Source organism: Oryctolagus cuniculus, chromosome 19, assembly GCF_051225735.1.
Source record: "Oryctolagus cuniculus isolate XC-2025 breed Fujian yellow rabbit chromosome 19, ASM5122573v1, whole genome shotgun sequence".
Lineage (NCBI taxonomy): Eukaryota > Metazoa > Chordata > Mammalia > Lagomorpha > Leporidae > Oryctolagus > Oryctolagus cuniculus.
In genome coordinates this window covers 33,663,487-33,685,423 of record NC_142885.1, presented here as the reverse complement: position 1 = coordinate 33,685,423, position 21,937 = coordinate 33,663,487, and the positions used below count along the sequence as shown (strand labels likewise).

The 21,937-nt window shown below is 41.4% G+C and overlaps 1 long non-coding RNA gene across 3 annotated transcripts; it reads right to left on the bottom strand.

Annotated features, from left to right (window-relative positions):
* Positions 1-19: 19 nt before the first annotated feature.
* LOC149120480 (uncharacterized) lies at positions 20-21,877 on the bottom strand. 3 transcript variants are annotated; one of them, XR_016226056.1, is made up of 3 exons: positions 21,673-21,877; positions 6,560-6,671; positions 20-2,288 (listed from the first exon to the last, which is right to left on the bottom strand). It is a non-coding gene; the product is annotated as an uncharacterized LOC149120480 (long non-coding RNA). The 3 variants fall into 3 exon arrangements; XR_016226055.1 differs by having other exon boundaries at positions 20-422; XR_016226057.1 differs by having other exon boundaries at positions 20-280.
* Positions 21,878-21,937: the final 60 nt, after the last annotated feature.

Below are 21,937 nucleotides of genomic sequence, written 5' to 3'. Positions count from 1 at the left end.
AATGAGCACATGAGATCAATTACATTTCTTTTTTTTTTAAATTTTATTTATTTATTTTGATAGGTAGAGTTACAGACAGTGAGAAAGAGAGAGACAGAGAGAAAGGTCTTCCTTCCTTGGTTCACTCCCCAAATGGCCACTACAGCTGCGCTGATCTGAAGCCAGGAGCCAAGTGATTCTTCATCTCCCATGTGGGTACAGGAGACCAAGCACTTGGGCCATCCTCCACTGCCCTCCCAGGCCACAGCAGAGAGCTGGACTGGAAGAGGAACAACCGGGACTAGAACCCGGCACCACAGGCAGAGGATTAACCAAGTGAGCCATGGCACTAGCCCCAATCATGTTTCTTATATGCAGCTGCCAGCAACACACAACAGGCATCTGTCAGTGTAGGCCATCCCTTAAGAAGTCTCCTGGGGAGTCTGTGCAGGGAGATAGATAGCAGTGATACACCAATGGGTGAATCAGTGGACTCCTTTAGCAGTGCTAGTCCATAAGTCTACTAGATGTTATTCTAATTCCCACATGGCAAACAACAGATACTTTCTGCAGGTAAGCTTTATCTTTGCCTTTTTCATATGATCTTGTATGTAGAGAACACTCAAGATTCCTCAATAAAACTGGTACAAAAACAACTCAGCGAAGCAGTACAATACAAAATAAACATAGAAAAAGCAGTTGTGTTTATATACAAAACTGAACAACCTTGAAGGGAAATATAGAGAACAGCTGGATTTGCAATAGCATCAACAGGGTAAATTACTTAGGAATAAACTTAACCGAAGAAATAAAATATTTAAACACCAAAAACTATAGTGTTAATGAAATGAATTAAAGATGACACAAATAAAAAGCATTTTAAGAAGTTAGTACCACACTAAATGATCTACATATTCAAAGCAATCCTTCTAAACACATCAACATTTCATTTTAGCAGAAAATGTTAAAAACAACTTAGAATTCATATAGAATGTAAGAGGACCCCAAACAACCAAAATAAGTTTGAAAATGAAGTACAAAGTTAGAGGTCTCACATTTCCTGAATTCAAAACTCTCTACAAATCAACAGCAATCAAAATAGGATGATACTGACATAACATCAGATACACAGACTAGAGGCATAGAATAAAGAGAGAACTGGTGGGCATTTAGTCTAGCAGTTAAGATGCTGGTTAAGATTCCCACAATTAAATCTCAGCCTGGGCTCCTGACTCCAGCTCCCTGCCAATGCACACCCCTGGAGACAGTGGTGATAGCTCAAATAATTGGGTTCCTGCCACCAACATTGGGAATGTGGATTCTGTTTCTGGGGGCATGGTATTGTGCAAGCTCAGATTTGGCCATTGTAGGCATCTGGGCAGTAAGCATGCATGTAGGAGCTCTCAGTCCCCACCTCTCAAATTAAAAAATTTAAAATTTAAAAATTCAGTTAATATTATACTCACTGGTAAAATAAAGGAAAGTCAAGATATGATAACCCCATAAATACAAGTTTTGTGGTTTTTTTTTTCTAAATCTATCTTATAGTAAAACCCTAAACAAATTAGGAATTGAAGAGAACTTCTGTCAGGGAAAGGCCACCCATGGAAAAATCTACAAATGCTGGGGCTGGGAACAAGAAACAAATACTTTTGCCACTTCTATTCAACATGGTAATGGAAAACTTTACTAAATAAATCATGAAAAGAAAAAGAAAAAGTCTTCAGATTTCAAATGGAAACAATAAAATCGCTTTGCATTGTTCAAGACATAATCCTGCATATAAAAGAAATACTGATGAATTTACTATATATTCAAAGTAAAATTCAGTAATCTTTCAGGGCATAGAACAGATGTAAAAGTATCAATTGTATTTCTGTGCAACAATGAATATTCTGAAAAAACAGCAGCATTCCAAATGGCATCGGAAGGAAGAAAAATACAAATAAAAATTTTAAGAATACCCTAATACTACACAAAAAATACAAAATACAATGGAGATAAACAATGTTCAAGTCACTTAATGAATTAAATTATGCATTTTTTCCAGTAACCATGTAAAAATATGCTTACTATTAGTCATTAGGAAATCACAAATCAAAACCTCAAGAAGATACCACTTCCCAGCCAGTAAAATGACTATGGCTCAGCAAGAGATGAATGCTGACAGATCTGACTGAGGATCATGAGAGCTTCATGCAATTCCACTACAATGGTGCAGACACTTTGAAAAACAGTTGAGTAGTTTCTCAGAGCGTTTTAGATGAAGTTACTGTTATTGATCTGCAGTTCCACTTGCAGTTATGCCCCTAAAATAAAATGACATGAACACAAAGGCCCACGCCGGCACTATTCATGAAAGCCAAATGGGAAAACATCAAATGTCTATGTGAAAGGAAAAAAATTGAGTTGTGTATCTTCACAATTAACTCTATGTGGCAGTCAAAAATGAAGTTAAGAAAAAGCATGTCACTAAAGAAACAAACTAAAAGAAACACATAAAGAAATCAGAATCAGGGGCCCGTGCTATGGCATAGCAGGTAAAGCCACTGACTGCAGTGCCAGCATCCCATATGGGAGCCAGTTCAAGTCCTGGCTGTTCCACTTCCTATCCAGCTCTCTGCTATGGCCTAGAAGAAGGCCCAAGTCCTTGAGCCCCTGCACTCGCGTGTAAGACCTGGAAGAAACTCCTGGCTCCTGGCTTCGGATCAGTGCAGCTACAACTGTTGTGGCCAACTAGGGAGTAAACCAGTGGATGGAAGACCTTTCTCTCTACCTCTCCTTCTCTCTCTGTATAACTCTGACTTTCAAATAAAATAAATAAATCTTTTTTAAAAAAAGAAATCAGAATCAAAAGACTAAACACTGTTCTACCATAGGAATCCAATTATACAGACATGTAAGAAAAGGCAAATCTCTTAAGAAAAGTTTAAATCAACAGTTGTCTCTGTTGGTGGAGAATGAGGAATTGCATAAAATATCTTTTCATCAATGCAAATATGCTGATTTTATTCTGTGGTGATCATCTAACTCTCCAAATCATGAAATAAACATTAAAACATGTGACAATTACAGCTGGGCAGACACTCCCGGGTACATCATTTCTGAGAGGAGCCTGAAAACTGCTAATTTATTGTGGCTGACTATAGTTGATATTTTTAAATTTGATTACTCTTTATTGTCCTGGCATATATTCTTCCTTTCTAACTCTACTGTGTTTTTGTGAACATTAAGCCTTTAAGTATAAGATAAATTAAAAACATGTTCTCTTCAAAATAAAATAATAGCAAATTTAAAAAGAATGAAAATTCATGACTTTTTAAGATTTTTGGTGTGTATGTTAAGAATTATGTACACATCAAAATGTGTATTGATTCTCAACACCAGTAAAATCTCAATTTTTAAAAAATAGTCTATCATTTGATTTCATATTTTTGCATTGCTCTAATTCCATTTTTCTTAACTGAAGGCAACAACAATAAAATAAACCATGGTAGCCTTTCCACTCGTCTTGGTAAGACCAATTACTTCCAGATTATGTTTGTCTCAATATTAATGAAATGTTTCTAAATACTGCAATATTAGTTGTGATAGTAAACATTTTAACATCTCTTAACTTTATACACCAAATAAAATGTTGGTATTTTCATTTTTTTGTTAACAACAGCTGTAATATTTATGGGCTACAGTGTGGCATTTCAATCCACGTACACAAATTGAACTGATCAAATGCACATTTATCTTGTGACACTATTTTATGGTTGGAACCCTGAGCTCTTTTCTTCCATTTTCTCATAAAATACATAATAGATTCTGTGAACAATAGTCACCCAATCGTATTGTGTGACACCAGGAAATCTAATTGATCTAACTGATTGGGCACCAATTGTCCATAACATTTTCCCACAGTTTCAAAGGTGAAATATGTGTGTGTGTGTGTGTGTGTGTGTGTGTGTATATATATATATATATATATAATGTTTCCATGGGTTTATTAAGAATCTCATCCTGTCGTACTCGGCTCAGTGCTCTTAGACTACATTTGTTGTCTTTGTAAACTAATAAAATATAGGCCATTATCTTCCAAAGTTCAGCAATAACCACTGCTGTGGAAGACAGATAACGTGGTCCCTCCTCTTTTAGAACCAAACTAGTATTCTGAAAGACCAAAATTCCCAAGGAAAGGTGTTTCAGGTTGGCAGACATTGTTTTATCTTCATTTGCCTCCTGCTCAGCTCCTCCAGCTGTGTGCATGGGCGGGGGGCTGCGGCTCAGCAACACGGGGTGACCCAGGCTGCTGAGTCGACTGGGCCAGTGGCGATCGCTGACCTGCAGTGCCGCCAGCTCCCGGCATGGTTCAAGTTGCTGAATTTCTTGATCAAGCTATTAATTAAGCCATTTTCCCATTAAACATTTACCGACAACATAATGTGTTCTAAGTAGTAAGTTAGGCTCTGGAGATTTGATAACAAATGTGAGATTAGGAAGGACAAAGGGAGAAAACTTGACTACTTTTGTAGGAAATTGACAGGAACAGCCTTGAGGATGCTAAGACCTCAGGGAGCTGTCTGTTTCCACCTCCCTCACCTCCTCCTCCTTTCTGTCTAGAGCAGGTGGAACAGGAGGTTGGAATCAAATCTGCTGTTCACTACCACCTCTTCCTCATCCCTGTGTGCTGGTTTATCTCCAACAGCTCCCAGGAAATGTCCCGTAGTTATGTGACACCTGACTGGGGCCAGAGGGACCATGAGTGTGGAACTTGCCAACTCCATGGCAGTTGTATGGGCTGACATGGCAGCATGGGTCCCAACATGGGATCCCACTGCAAGAACACCCCCAAGCCCAGGGACCCAATGCCCACACCTCTAGAGTCATCAGACTCTGTGCACAGAGATGGAAATCTGCCTAGAACCTTTTGTAGACACACTGCATCATGGGTCTAATCCAATGTATATGAAAACAGGAAATAGAGGAGTTTAAAATGCCTTGGCAATTGGGAGAGCATAATGTCCTTAGCTAGGATCTGAGGTCACATAAGGCATTAGGGGCAAGGTTCATAACTCCATCAGTCAGTGTCCATGTCCCATTGTGGTCTGATCAATTTGTCATCATTTTCTGTGGGGTAAAGCCCATGGCACTGACCTCTTACCCAGCCTGAGGAAGACCTAGGAGCAGAGAAGGGGCAGCTCTGCTGTGATTGATTTGAAGGAATGTTGTACACTTACTCATCCCTGCTCTGGGGTTCATTTAAAACTAGGTCACATTGGTCATGAGCCCTGTAAGAGCCCATCTACACCTGCCACCCCATGATGGGATGGGAAGTGGACCAATATGGAGAGTGCCCAGTGTACAAGAACGAGTGTGCTCCATATGTGGCTCACAGACCCACTGAGGGTGATGATGTCACCTGCACAGAATGTGGGCACAGGCCAGACCTCTGTGATGTCATCCTGCATAGCAGTTATTAGGCCTTGCTGCCAGCACAGTGGCACAGGGACAGGTGCCGAGGGCAGGGACAGAGCAGGGAGAGCAGTTGGTGGGGAGAGGGCCTGGGGAGCAAGGGAGTGGTGGACATGGGTGAGGGAAGGGAGAAGGCAGGATGGGGGTATGGGCACGGGCAAGGGTAAGAGAGGGTGTGGACAAGCTGAGGGTGGGCAAAGGGAGGGCTGAGGGAGGGTGCGGGTGGGCCGAGGGTGGGCCAAGTGAGGGTTGGGGTGGGCTGACGGAGGACGCTGGTGGGCCGAGGGTGGGTGAGAGAAGGCAAGGGAGGGTGAGGTGGGCTGAGCATGGAATGTGAAGGGAGAAGGGGAGCCCAGTGTGATGGTGGTGGCAGGCATGGAATGGGGCACTGGATCCAGGGCAATGGGGAGAGCAGTAGAAGCAGAGACTTTGGGGGGGCAATGGAGGAGCTCCCTGTGGCATTCCTGCTATATCCCGGGTGTGTGGGGGAGAGTGCTGGGTATTTCTCAGCCTGACCTGGCCTTCTCTCCCTTGTTATGTGGCAAGGGTTTGGATCATTGGAACCAGATCCAACTCATTGCCTGTGTTTATAAATAAAGTTTCCACATTTGTCCAAAAATTACCATGTGATGTATAATTTTTAACAAAGATTTATGGATTGGAAATGCAAATAAGGGAAAGAGGGGGGTGAGAGAGAGGTCTTCCTTCCTCTGGTTCACTTCCCACGGGGCCACAACCATCAGGTATGGTCCAGGATGGAGCCTGGAGCAGGGAACTCCTACTGCTCTGCTTAGTGGGTGGTAGGGGCCTAAGTACTTGTGCCTGGATCTGCTATTTTCCTTGGTACATGAGCAGGAGACTGGATGGGAAGTGGAGCTTGAAATAGTGCTGCAATATGGGAGCTCCCTTGTGAAGTGTCATTTTGTCTCACAGTTACCACACCCTATGCATTGATGGTGGAGTTCCATCTGCTAGGTCATGTGTACACCACGCTGGGTTTTACTGCCTGAGATGGTGTTGTGCAGCCATGCAGGAAAACCTAAAACTTTGGGACCTCCCCTTGCCAGCTGAGGGAGGCCTGGCTTTGAGTGGAGAGCTTCACTGAAGAGGGTCGACTCACCTCTTGGGACTCGAGATGGGAGGGGAGGTCCTGATCCCAGCCATATCCTAGGCTGTGTCCAGTGCTGAAGGAGGTATGAATGTCTGGCTTTCCCTGGCAATGTGTCCGATAGCTATGAAACAAAACAAAATCAACAATCTTTATGGCCTCTGGGAAGCAGCCAAAAACAAACCAACCAACCAAAAAACAGACAGAACTAATTGATTGAGAAATGGTGACCACCCAGGAAAGAAGAGTGGGAGAAGGTGGTGTGTTGGCCTGGAGCTGTGTCACTTTCCTCCCCACCCTGAGCTTACAGTGCTCCCAGGGTGGGTGAGGCTGTGAAAACCAGCAGCCCTGTTGGACCTGATGTGGAGTGGAAGGAGAGGAACCCATGCTTATATTCTCACCAGTAAATAGAAGAAATGTAGGATATAAATGGAGATCAGCAGCTCTGCTGGCCTGAGGTTGAAGGTCCTTTTGGGATAGGGGTACACCAGTGAACCACACAATTTTTACTTTTATGATATATTTATTTATTTGAAAGTCCAAAGTAAGTGAGAGAGGAAGAGAAAGAGAGATCTACCCACTGGGTTACTCCCCAGATGGCTGTCACAATCAACAATGGCCAGGCTGATGCCAGGAGCAGGAGCTTCTTCCAAGTCTCTCATGAGAGTATCTGGGGCCCAAGCACTTGGGCCATCTTCCACTGATTTTCTCAGGCCATTAGTAGGGGGCTGGATCAGAGGTGCTGCAGCCAGGAAACAAATCAGCACCCATATGGGACGCTGGCATCACAAGCAGCTGCTCAACCTTCTACACTACAATGCCAGGCCCCAAATTATTTTTATTCATTGATCTGAAAGACAGGGACACACAATAGGCTAAGTACAACTCCCATAGCTGGGCCAAGCTGAAGCCAGGAGCCAGGAATTCAACCTGGGTCCATGTGGGTGGCAAGGACCCAACAACCTGAGCTGCTGCCTCCCAGGGTGCATATTAGCAGGAAGCTGGAACTGGAAGTGGAGCTGGGACTTGATCTCAGGCACTCTGATACGGGATGTGGTGTCCCAGTGGTGTCAGTGCTGGGCCAAACACAGGCATTCCCCAAAGAGAAGTTTATCAAGGAAACAGCCAGAGATGGGCAATAGATGTTTTTATTTTAATTTACATTTAGTTTTAAGATTTAACTTTTTTTTTGCATTTGACTTCATTCACCTTATATATAGATATGCACATCTTTTCTTGAAATGAGGGCTATTAATATCACAAAATGGGGGATTCATGACAATGATCAATGTGTGGGAAGGGTGTAATTCAGTTAAGCAATATTTATAACTATATATCAAATAATACGATTCTCTACAATTTTTCAAAAGGATTTTTTTGAAAGTGAGTTACTGAACAAGGGAGAGACACAGATGGATGGAGGAATGGAGGGAGTGAAGGGCAGAGAGAGTGAGTGCTTTCACCTACTGGTTCACTACCCAGATGGCTGAAGTTGCTGTGGCTGTGCTACACCAACTAGGGGCCAGGAGCTTCATTCAGATCTCCTACGTGGGTGGCAGGGCCTCAAGCACTTGGTCTATCTTCCACTGCTTTCCCAGGCCATTCCCAAAGAGTTTGATCAGTAGTGCAGCAGCCAGGACTGAAACTGGTGGCCATATGGAATGGGCTTTGGATGTGTTAGCTTTACTTGTTATGTCACAATGCTGGCCCCATCCACACAATTTTAAATATTTTTATTTATTTGAAAGGCAGAGTGACATTTAGTGACAGATTCATACCAAGAGATACATCTTCCCTCTCTACTGGTTCAGTCCCCACATGGCCATACCAGCTAGGGCTGGGCCAAGCTGCAGCCAGAGCCTGGAACTCCATCCAGGTCTCCCCTACATACATTAGCAGGAAGCTGGATCAGAAGTGCAGCAGTGAAACTTGAACCGGGGCTGTAATATGGCATGCTGGTGTCACAGGCGGTGGTTTAACATACTGCACCAAAATGCCAGTCCCCATCTGCACATTTATTTTCCTCTCTGTATATTAACTTCCACAAATAATTACAAAGCCTGAGATATTTTTCTTTGTGGTTTGGGTTAACTCACTTAGCAGATGAAATCTATTCCATCCATTTTGTTACAAATGTCAGGATTTCATTCCTTTTTAAATGGCTGACTTAAGTATTTGATTTGCTGATCTTTTGTATTTTTTTTGTTTCAATATTGGTATTTTTAAATTTTAATATTCCTTTCCTCCTACTCATTTTGGGTTTGATTTGTTGTTGCTCTGAGCTGCATTGATATCTCATTTATTTGGTGTCTTCTGATTTTTTGATGTGTGCTATAAACTTCCTTCTTAACACTGCTTATGCCATATCCTATAATTTTTGGTATGTTATATTGATGTCTTCATTTGTTTCCTAAGTTTTTTGACTAGTTTTCTGTCTAGTTAATATGTTCACTGATGAAAGTTAGGTGTTGAAGTTCTTGTTACTATTGTATTAGAGTCTATGTCTTCCCTTAGATCCATACACATTTATTTTGAATTGCCTGTTGCCATGGCATTGGGTGCATATATATTTATTATAGTCACATCTTCCTATTGAATTAATCCCTTAATCATTACAGTTTCTTTCTTTGTCTCTTTTAACAGTTTTTATGTTAACGTCAATTTGGTTTGCTATTAGGATGGTTATCCATGCTTGTTTTTGCTTTCTGTTAGTTTGGACATTTTTCCATCCTTTCATTTTATTCCATCTGTATATTTGTTGGTGAGATGTGTTTCTTGTAAGCACCAAATGATGGGTCTTGCTTTTTAATCCATTCAACTACCCTGTATCTTTTAGTTGAAGCGTTTAGGCCATTTACATTCAAGGTGACTATTCACGAGTAACTACTTGTCCGTCATTTTCCTATAAATATTCCTACTTTTTGTTTGCATTTCCTTTGTACTTTTACTGGGAGATTTTCTGCCTTCACATTCTTTCACAGTGATGACTATATTTCCATGCTTCTGTGTGTAGCACATCCTTAAGCATCATTGTAAGGCTGAATGGTGACAAATTCTTTCAATTTTGATTTGTTATGGAAGGTGTTAAAATCACCTTTGTGAATCAGTTTCATAGGGTACAATATTCTAGGTTGGGGGCGGAGCCAAGATGGCGGAATAGTGAGGGTGCGCACCGATAGTCCGGGAAAATTTAGTTTAATAAAAGCGGAGGTATGGTAGCCTCAGAAAAAGGATCAGGAAAAAAACTGCAGAGGAAACTCTTCCGGAGCTAGAGGTGGTGACTCAGAGGACCTACTGGGAGAGCAGGGTCGCCCACCGCGTGGAAGCTGAACCGCGGAAGCTGCAGAGTCTGAGCACCAGTGTGGGAACGGGAGTCAATGTGACACAGACACCAGCGGGGAGAGGAGGGATGCCCAGGGCTCCGAGTCCACACATCGGCACTGGAAGCGGAGGTGAGCTCAGTAACCGGAGACATTGGCAGGAAATGGCAGAAAGAATTTTAGAGGGAAGCAGGCTTTGAAGCGGGAAAGTTCAACAGACTACAGGAGAGAAGGGAAAAAAAAGGTGGGGGCATACTGGTACAGACAAGTTCCTCTCTCCGCCAACCTTGCAAAGGCGAGCAAGAGACAAAGAGCTGGGATATACATAATAAAAGGGGAGAGTTAAGGCTACAATTCAGTAGCCTAGGCAATCCAGTGGGAGTCCACAGGAGAAACGGAGCCTGCACAGATTCTTTGGGTAGAAGCCAGAGATCTGAAGCTAAATACCATCCATTCTGCTCAGCCTTGCAGTATTACTTACCTCCTGAATAAAAAATAAAATAAAATAAATGAATAAATAAATAAATAGAGATTTACCACTCATAACCTTTGCACACCTGTAACCCTGAAGAACCAAGCAGAGCTCTCAGGCCACACCCATCTCAAGCCTCCAAGGCTCCTCCAACAGCAGGCAGTCCACTTAACACAGACATAGTATATATAAAAAAAAACACCTCACAGTGAGGGAAAAAGAATTAACCATGCCAAGCAATAAACACAGAAATCGAGGGAACAAGATCAATGATGACACTATGACGCCTCCAAATAAACAAAACACCCCAAGCCAAGATTATGAAGATGATGAGATAGAAGAAATGCAAGATACGGATTTCAAAAAATTTATGATAAGAACATTTAGAAGTTTTCAAAAGCAAATCCTTGAACTACAGAAATCCTTATTGGACAGGATTGAAAATCTCTCTCGTGAAAATGAAATTTTAAGGAAGAATCAAAATGAAACGCAGAAACTAGTAGAACAGGAAAGTGTGATAGTGAAGAGAAATCAAAATGAAATGAAGAGCTCAATAGATCAAATGACAAACACATTAGAAAGTCTAAAAAACAGAGTCAGTGAAACAGAAGAGAGAATATCGGACTTAGAAGACAGAGAACAGGAAAGGATACAGTCAGACCAAAGAAAAGAAGAGGAAATTAGAAATCTAAAAAATATTGTTGGGAATCTACAGGATACTATTAAAAAAAAAAACCAACATTCAAGTTCTAGGAGTTCCTGAAGGCATGGAGAGAGAGAAAGGATTAGAAGGCCTTTTTAGTGAGATACTAGCAGAGAACGTTCTGCATTTGGAGAAGGACAGAGACATCCTAGTACAGGAAGCTCATAGAACCCCCAGTAAACATGACCAAAAGAGATCCTCACCACGACACGTTGTAATTAAACTCACCACAGTGAAACATAAAGAAAAGATCCTAAAATGTGCAAGAGAGAAATGTCAGATTACTCTCAGAGGATCTCCAATCAGACTCACAGCAGACTTCTCATCAGAAACACTACAGGCTAGGAGGGAATGGCGAGACATAGCACAGGTGCTAAGAGAGAAAAATTGCCAGCCCAGAATATTATATCCTGCTAAGCTCTCATTTGTGAATGAAGGTGAAATAAAGACCTTTCATAGCAAACAGAAATTGAAAGACTTTGCCACCACTTTTGCCCTGCAAAAGATACTTAAAGATGTGCTACACTCAGAAACACAGAAACACGGCCATCAATATGAAAGAAGGTAAAGGAAGAACACCTACCAGTAAAAGAGCATGGGAAGCTCAAAGCATATATTAGAACTTATCTTTGGCAAATGGCAGGGCAAAGTCACTATGTATCAATAGTCACATTAAACGTGAATGGACTTAACTCTTCAGTTAAAAGACACTGATTGGCTGACTGGCTTAAGGAACAACACCCAACTATTTGTTGCCTACAAGAAACACATCTCTCTAACAAAGATGCATGCAGACTGAAAGTGAAAGGTTGGAAAAAGATATTCCATGCCAACAGAAACCAAAAAAAAAAAAAGCAGGTGTAGCCATATTAATGTCAGACAAAATAAACTTTAATACAAAAACTGTTAAGAGAGACAAAGAGGGGCACTATATAATGATTAAGGGTTCAATTCAACAGGAAGATGTAACTATTATAAATGTACATGCACCTAATTACAGGGCACCGGTCTATTTAAAAGATATGTTAAGGGACTTAAAGGGAAACTTAGATTCCAATACAATAGTACTGGGGGACTTCAATACTCTACTCTCAGAAATAGATAGATCATCCGGACAGAAGATCAACAAGGAAACAGCAGATTTAATCGACACTATTGCCCAAATGGATCTAACAGATATCTACAGAACTTTGAATCCTACAGCTAAAGACTTTACATTCTTCTCAGCAGTGCATGAAACCTTCTCGGGGATTGATCACATACTAGGTCATAAAGCAAGTCTCCGCAAATTTAAAAGAATTAGAATCATACCATGCAGCTTCTCAGACCACAGCGGAATGAAGCTGGAAATTAGCAACTCAGGAAACCCCAGAAAGTATGCAAACACATGGAGACTGAACAACATGCTCCTGAATGAACACTGGGTCATTCAAGAAATCAAAAGAGAAATCAGAAACTTTCTGGAAGTAAATGAGGATAACAACACAACATATCAAAACTTATGGGATATGGCAAAAGCAGTATTGAGAGGCAAGTTTATAGCAATAGGGGCCTATACCAAGAAATTGGAAAGGCACCAAAGAGATGAGCTTTCAGCGCATCTCAAGGACCTAGAAAAACTGCAGCAAACCAGACCCAAATCTAGTAGGAGAAGAGAAATAATTAAAATCAGAGAAGAAATTAACAGGATTGAATCCAAAAAAATTACAAAAAATCAGCCAAGCGAAGAGATGGTTTTTTGAAAAAATAAACAAAATTGACACCCCATTGGCCCAACTAACTAAAAAAAGAAGAGAAAAGACGCAATTCAATAAAATCAGTGATGAAAAAGGAAACGTAACAACAGACACCACAGAAATAAAAAGAATCATCAGAAATTACTACAAGGACTTGTATGCCAGCAAACAAGAAAATCTATCAGAAATGGATAGATTCCTGGACACATGCAATCTACCTAAATTGAACCATGAAGACATAGAAAACCTAAATAGACCCATAACTGAAACAGAAATTGAAACAGTAATAAAGGCCCTCCCAACAAAGAAAAGCCCAGGACCAGATGGATTCACTGCTGAATTCTAGCAGACATTTAAAGAACTAATCCCATTTCTTCTCAAACTATTCAGAACAATAGAAAAAGAAGGAATCCTCCCAAATTCTTTCTAGGAAGCCAGCATCACCTTAATCCCTAAGCCAGAGAAAGATGCAGCACTGAAAGAAAATTATAGACCAATATCCCTGATGAACATAGATGCAAAAATCCTCAATAAAATTCTGGCCAACAGAATACAACAACACATCAGGAAAATCATCCACCCAGACCAAGTGGAATTCATCCCTGGTCTGCAGGGATGGTTCAACATTTGCAAATCAATCAATGTGATTCACCACATTAACAGACCGCAGAAGAAAAACCATATGATTATCTCAATAGATGCCGAGAAAGCATTTGATAAAATTCAACACCCTTTCATGATGAAAACTCTAAGCAAATTGGGTATAGAAGGAACATTCCTCAATATAATCAAAGCAATTTATGAAAAACCCACGGCCAGCATCCTATTGAATGGGGAAAAGTTGGAAGCATTTCCACTGAGATCTGGTATCAGACAGGGATGCCCACTCTCACCACTGCTATTTAACATAGTTCTGGAAGTTTTAGCCAGAGCCATAAGACAAGAAAAAGAAATTAAAGGAATACAAATTGAGAAGGAAGAAGTCAAACTATCCCTCTTTGCAGACGATATGATTCTTTACCTAGAGGATCCAAAGAACTCTACTAAGAGACTATTGGAACTCATAGAGGAGTTTGGCAAAGTGGCAGGATATAAAATCAATGCACAAAAATCAACAGCCTTTGTATACACAAGCAATGCCATGGCTGAGAAAGAACTGCTAAGATCATTCCCATTCACAATAGCTACAAAAACAATCAAATACCTTGGAATAAACTTAACCAAGGACGTTAAAGATCTCTACGATGAGAATTACAAAATCTTAAAGAAAGAAATAGAAGAGTATACCAAAAAATGGAAAAATCTTCCATGCTCATGGATTGGAAGAATCAACATCATCAAAATGTCCAGTCTCCCAAAAGCAATTTATAGATTCAATGCAATCCCAATCAAGATACCAAAGACATTCTTCTCAGATCTAGAAAAAATGATGCTGAAATTCATATGGAGGTACAAGAGACCTCAAATAGCTAAAGCAATCTTGTACAACAAAAACAAAGCTGGAGGCATCACAATACCAGCTTTCAGGACATACTACAGGGCAGTTGTTATCAAAACAGCATGGTACTGGTACAGAAACAGATGGATAGACCAATGGAACAGAATTGAAACACCAGAAATCAACCCAAACATCTACAGCCAACTTATATTTGATCAAGGATCTAAAACCAATTCCTGGAGCAAGGACAGTCTATTCAATAAATGGTGCTGGGAAAACTGGATTTCCACATGCAGAAGCATGAAGCAAGACCCCTACCTTACACCTTACACAAAAATCCACTCAACATGGTTTAAAGACCTAAATCTATGACCTGACACCATCAAGTTATTAGAGAACATTGGAGAAACCCTTCAAGATATTGGCACAGGCAAAGAATTTCTGGAAAAGACCCGGGAGGCACAGGAAGTCAAAGCCAAAATCAACTATTGGGATTGCATCAAATTGAGAAGTTTCTGTACTGCAAAAGAAACAGTCAGGAGAGTGAAGAGACAACCGACAGAATGGGAAAAAATATTTGCAAACTATGCAACAGATAAAGGGTTAATAACCAGAATCTACAAAGAGATCAAGAAACTGCACAAAAACAAAACCAACAACCCAATTAAGAGATGGGCCAAGGACCTCAATAGACATTTTTCAAAAGAGGAAATCCAAATGGCCAACAGGCACATGAAAAAATGTTCAAGGTCACTAGCAATCAGGGAAATGCAAATCAAAACCACAATGAGGTTTCACCTCACCCAGGTTAGAATGGCTCACATACACAAATCTACCAACAACAGATGCTGGCGAGGATGTGGGGAAAAAGGGACACTAACCCACTGTTGCTGGGAATGCAAACTGGTCAAGCCACTATGGAAGTCAGTCTGGAGATTCCTCAGAAACCTCAATATAACCCTACCATTCGACCCAGCCATCCCACTCCTTGGAATTTACCCAAAGGAATTTAAATTGGCAAACAAAAAAGCGGTCTGCACCCTAATGTTTATTGCAGCACAATTCACAATAGCCAAGACCTGGAACCAACCTAAATGCCCATCAACGATAGACTGGATAAAGAAATTATGGGATATGTACTCTTTAGAATACTATACCGCAGTAAGAAACAACGAAATCCAGTCATTTGCAACAAAATGGAGGAATCTGGAACACTTCATGCTGAGTGAAATAAGCCAGTCCCAAAGGGACAAATACCATATGTTCTCCCTGATTGGTGACAACTGACTGAACACCAAAAAGGAAACCTGTTGAAGTGAAATGGACACTATGAGAAACGGTGACTTGATCAGCATAGCCCTGACTGTTAATGAACAACTTAATACATTATCCCTCTTAGTAGTTTTTTTTGTCTGTTCTACTTAATATGACTGGTTTAATTCTGTAATTAATAAACAGTTATTCTTAAGTGTTGAAAATTAACTGAAATGTGATCCCCGTTAAACATAAGAGTGGGAATAAGAGAGGGAAGAGATGTACAGTTTGGTACATGCTCAAGCTGACTTGCCCCAAATGGTAGAGTTAGAAACATACCAGGGGACTCCAATTCAATCCCATCAAGGTGGTATGTACCAATGCCATCTCACTAGTCCAAGTGATCAATTTCAGTTCACAATTGATCATAATGAAAGGACTAAGAGTCAAAGGGAGCACATAAACAAGTCTAGTACCTGCTAATACTAACCGATAGAATAAATAAAGGGGAGAGTGATCCAACATGGGAAGCAAGACACTCAGCAGACTCATAGAATGGCAGATGTCCTAAACAGCACTCTGGCCTCAGAATCAGCCCTAAAGGCATTCCAATCTGGCTGAAAAGCCCATGAGAGTATTTCAGGCATGGAAATCCAAGACACTCTTGCAAAAAACAAAAACAAAAACAAAAACAAAAAACAAAAAAACAAAAACAAAACCTAAATGAAAGATCTCTGTGAGTGAGATCCCAGTGGAAAGAACAGGTCTTCAAAGAAGGAGGTACCTTTCTCTGAAGGGAGGAGAGAACCTCCACTTTGACTATGACCTTGTGTAAACAAGATAAGAGTTGGAGAACTCAAGGGGCTTCCATAGCCTTGGAAACTCATGACTGGAGCATAGGGAGATTACTGATGCCATAAACAGGAGTGTCAATTTGCAAAGTCAACAACAGGAGTCACTGTGCACTTACTCCTCATGTAGGATCTCTGTCCTTAATGTGCTGTACATTGTGATTTAATGGTATAACTAGTACTCAAACAGTATATTTCACTTTTTGTTTCTATGTGGGTGCAAACAGTTGAAATCTTTACTTAATGTATACTAAACTGATGTTTTGTAAAAAAAAAAAAAAAAAAGAAGAAGAAGAAATTATCAATTCCCAACTTGACTCTCACTGGGATTAAACATGACAATAGGTCTGATCTGATTTCATCATCATTTAAAAAATCATCTATTGTTTTTCACTTTATGTTTCTGTGTGGGAGCAAACTGTTGAAATCTTTACTTAATGTATGCTAAACTGATCTTCTGTATATAAAGAGAATCGAAAATGAATCTTGATGTGATTGGAAGGGGAGAGGGAGTGGGAAACGGGAGGGTTGCGGGTGGGAGGCACGTTATGGGGGGAAGCCATTGTAATCCATAAGCCGTACTTTGGAAATTTATATTCATTAAATAAAAGTTAAAAAAAATTAAAGAATAAAATGAAAGGAAGACCAAAAAAAAATATTCTAGGTTGACAGTTGTTTTTTCTCTACAATACTGTTTTTAATTTTTATAATATCTTCAATTTTTTTGGTGTGAGAAATTTCCAAAGATTCGTCTTCTAGCTCTTTCTCCTGCCTCACCAAATCTGTTGTTATGGCTTTCTACGTATGCAATATGTGAAAAACATACTGAATTATTCATTTTTAATATTTCAGTTTGATTTCTCCTCAAAATCTCAATTTCATGGAAGAATTTGTCATACATGGCATGTATGGATTTCTTTAATTCATGAATATACTTCTCATTGCTTTTGAGTAATCCTATGATTAATCTTTTGAATTCCACTTGAGGATTTAATCAATCTCTTCCATATTCACTTTCAAATATGGAAGTATTGTTGTGTCCATTTGGGGGATTCCTGTTGTCTTCCTTTTTCTGTTTCTTGAATTTCTGCATTTATTTTTAAGCATTTGTGGAAAAATACTTGTTGGTTTTTGCTCTGATGGTTTTTATCTTTGAATTATGCCTCTGTGGCTTAGTGGGGGTATCTGCTCTTTCAGTGAAACCCCAGAGGCATGTGCCGAGTGTGGCCAGGGAGCTCTGGTCACTGCTGCAGGATGGGTCCATATTCATGATGATATCCAAGTTGGGCGAGGTAGATCTCTTTATAGCAGAAAGGTCACCTCTGTTGATGTAATCACACCCTCACCTCCTCTCTTCCAAGTAAGCAATGTGAACTAAAACCTAGGTGGTTTTAGTGAAAATTTTATTCACATTGCCATATGAACCACACAAAGGATCTGTGCAGTTCTCATTATGATCACAGATCCCATTGCAATCCCACCCCAGGCAATCAGGGAGCTCTGAGCATATGGAATCACACACAATACTTGTCCAGAGATGTAGCTACACCTTGAGCTCTCTTGTGCAGTCACAGAATTGCCACAGTCTCAGCACACTACTCCTGCCATCATGGGGTCCAGAGGACCCACCCTTCCCTGGTAACCTGTCATGACTGCAGAAAGTCAAAGATGTTTCCAGAGCCAGCTGCCTGTGGGTATTCTGCCTAGGAGGCTTGAGCCCCAGAGCCTGTGATATGTTGAACAAATGGGGGCCACTCATATTGCTGCTTGCATGCTCATCCCCCTATCAATCCTCCCAGCCAGACTTAAAGTCAGTGGAGAACTTGCTTCTCCCCTCTGCTATAATCTCTGGATCACAGCTGTGCACAAGAGTGCCAACCGACTGTTGCCTTCTCTCCACTGGTTGCTGATTGTGTGCACCTGAGTTGTTGCCATCGGTACTGCTGACATGATGTGTTGTCCCAGCTGGCTGCTGGGCTCAAGCACAAGAGCTTTCACAACTGCTGCTTTTGCCCAAAATGGCACCGCCATCTCTCAGCTGGTTGTCTGGTGCCATTGTGGGTGAGATGAGGAGAGAAAAACATACACTATCCACCCATCTGCAGTCACAGAACAAAAATCAAGGTCATGGCAATGGTGAGCTTCCCTACAGATATACTCTGACAAATCCAATGTCCTCCATACCCTCTGTTCAGCTCCCAGCTGATAATCCCTCTCCAAGCCTGTGGTCAGACACAGGTGTGTGTCTTTACTGTGGAAATAGCAAATTGTGGTTCAGATGGATTAAGTGCCTGCCTGCAGTTACACAAAGAGATCTGGGAAGTGAACTCCACTCACCAAAGGTTGGCATTTGTGATTTCTATGTGCATTGATCTGATACCTCATATCTGAACCTAACAATGGGGTTTGACTCTCCCAATATGCTACGCATAACTGACAAAATTTTAAATTTGTCATTTGTGGGGCTTGCATTTGACCTGGTCATGTAGACACCAGTCAGGATTCCAGCATCCCAGATTGGAGTGTCTGCGTTTGAGTCCTGAGTCTGCTCTTGATTCCATCCTCCCACTAATGCATACCCTGGGATGCAGCAGGTGATGGCTCAGTAGTTGTGTTTTTCTCACCCAGCAGGGTGACCTAGATTACATTCCTGGCTCCTGGCTTCAGTCCCTGACCAACCCTTGGCTGTTTTAGGCATTTGAGAATGAACCAGTGGGTGGAGTATCTGCCTGTCTTTAGCTCTGTCTCTGTCTTCATGTCTCTCTGCCTCAGAAATAAAATAATTTAAAAACAAAGATCAGGAGGAATAAAACCCAATGTGCCATGACTTTTAGTCATGTCATCAAGTTCTCTCTGTGCAGGAACTCTTGAGAAAATCGTGGGAAAAACATTAAAAGACATTTGCAGTAAGCTCACAAGGAGGGCTGAGCACTGAGAAGAGTTGTCATGATGGAATGAAGGCAGCAGGCCTTGTTGGCAGGACAATGAGTGTGAGTGTGCGTGAGGATGGGGTCCTTCCTAGCCCAGATAGGTTCTGGACTCCAAAATGCCTTCTGTGCAGTACCTGCAGGGTCTGCTCCAGGCACTTTCATCCCCTTCTCACACCCACTTGTTGGTTGTCTGCTGCTACCTGAATGCACTTTAGCTGAACTTCAGGTTGTAGGCCCATGAGCCAACCAGGTCCATGTCCAAGTATCTACTAGGTTGTGCCCTGCCTGGCAGCTCCAAGGAGATTCCAGTTTTCAGCTGATGCTGAGTGTGGGCAAACTGTGTCCTATGTACCTACAGGACTGAGGCTCCAGTCCCCTTCCACTGCCCCTCCTGCCACATCACTTCCAGGTGATAGCAATGGGCCCACAAGCAGAACCCTGGAAAACCTCCCACTGTCACACCTGTGAAGTCTTTTGTCAACTGTCATGGAACCACCTAGAAGCCAGGGAGGGATTCAGGGCCTGGTCTTGGGGACAGGGATTTTCATACCCACTTGGAAGGGAGACATTCTCTAAATGAGTTGAATAGCCTCTCTGGAAACATGACAGGCAGCTGAACTGGGCCCTGGACACAGCCCTCTGCAAGGGAAGCCATGACCTCAAAGTAGAAAGATAAGGACAAAATGGTGGGAATGATTGTAACTTAGGCATGTGTGTTTTCATTTCAAAAGGCACTTCAAGTATCCAGCCCAACACTTGTGCCATAAACCAACGATTCAAATGTTTGGAAATTTCAGTGGAATGATAGGTCCTGAAAGCTCCCAGGACAGAACAAATCCACAGGGAAGAATTGAACCATCATGGGTTTCTCATGGAACACAAAATGCTCAGCCTTAGAAGCTGGTTCCAAAGTTCTAGAAGGGATCAGCATTCAGCCCAGAACTCCAGGCACAGTTGCTGCCAGCGTGCAAGGGAGTTTATCACCAAGATGATGGTGTTTGTACACATTCCTACTCTAAATGACATGGAGAATGGTGACTGAGGGTCCCTGGTTGACCGAACTTCCTAGGACAGTCATAGTACTAGATTCTTGTGTGTTACCTGCTGGCCTGGGTACAAAGAGGATTACAACTGGGAGGAGACCAGGTATGGAAGGGTGCGGTGCCTTTTTGCTTTTCATTACTTCCTATTCACTGCCACCTACTTCCCAATCTAGCACACTACAGCAAGTAGGGTTGTGATCCTTAGACAGATGTGCATTCAAATTACATCAATGACTTCCTGTGACTTTACATTACTTCTTAAAATAAAAGTGAGTCTGCATGCTGTTTTAAGCTAGAAGTCACTTGGGATCACTTTTGCAAAATCTAAATCATTTAAAACAATGAGGTCCAAGGTGGCAGAATAGTGATACTCTGCCTTGTCAAACTAGTGGATCCAAAAGGCTTCCAAGTCCAAGGCAACTCATGTTAAGAGCTTTGGGTGATCACTGATATCATACCTAAGAGGCCTATTTGTTAAATAAATAACAAGAGTCACTGTGCATTAACTTCTCATGCAGGACCTCTGTCCCCAAAGAGTTGCATCATGAGATTTAATAGTAAAATGTATTATCAAGAATCACTTCCTTTTAGTGTATTAAATGGAGGATATTATTATGTCCTATAAGTTATCGTTATGTCTAAGAGCTCCCAAAAGATGAAACATTCTTGGGTTCTTCTTGAAAGACAATTAAATTACTAAATGGATTGTTTCTCACTCTTTTTTTCCTTTCTTTTTCTTTCTTAGAATAAACAGGAGAAGGAGGATGAAGGGGGGAGAGTGAGTGGGAAGAATTACTATGTTCCTAGTTTTGGATTTATGATATACAGAAATAACAAAAAATCATAACAAACTCTATTAATATTAAAAACACGAAGTAATATTTTTCTTTGTTTTTGATCTGTATTTCACAGTGAAGCTTAAGCGTCATTTACCCTTATATTAAAATGGAGTTTTGTAAAAAAAAAAAATCCTGCTCAACCGGTGTGCAAAACGCACACAAAACAAAAAATGTTGCCACTTTATCTGCATGAAAAAAGAAACACACTTCAGGTGAGTAGGTATCTAACTAAAGCACATAACAAAGTAACTTCAGTTCATATTTTTTCCAGAAGTTGCCTGGGTAGAAGTTATTCCGAAGGTTACTCAAATATTCTTCCAGTGCTTAGTACCATGCTCAAGTATTGCCGTCAACACAGAGGACACCCGCACAATGACGTCAGCACAGCCGTGGTCACACTCTGGTACCTCCTCCATTAGGCCCTGCACAGTGAGCGCCTTGCCGGCAGCCGCGTCACTTTCTATTTGTAGGCTGGCTGCCTGGTGCTGACGTTTACTTAGCGCCCCCAAAGATAATGAATGAAATTGAAATCGTTTTACCTTGACGGAGTGAAGCCGTCCTCCCTCCTGAGGTTTGGCCCGTATTGTATATTTTTTTTCTAGGAGGCGCTCAAATAAGCCTCCAAAGTGCCCGCCACTGGACGCCATCTTGCCCGGAAGTAGGGTAGATCAAGGCGTGCCAGGATTGGCTGGAGAATCGACAGCATCGGTCATCATTTCCTGAGAGCAGGGACTGAAGGGACGTGGTGCCGCCCCCTGGCAGCCCCGCAGAGAGGATGTGAGAGACTTGCTCCCGCCTCCCCGC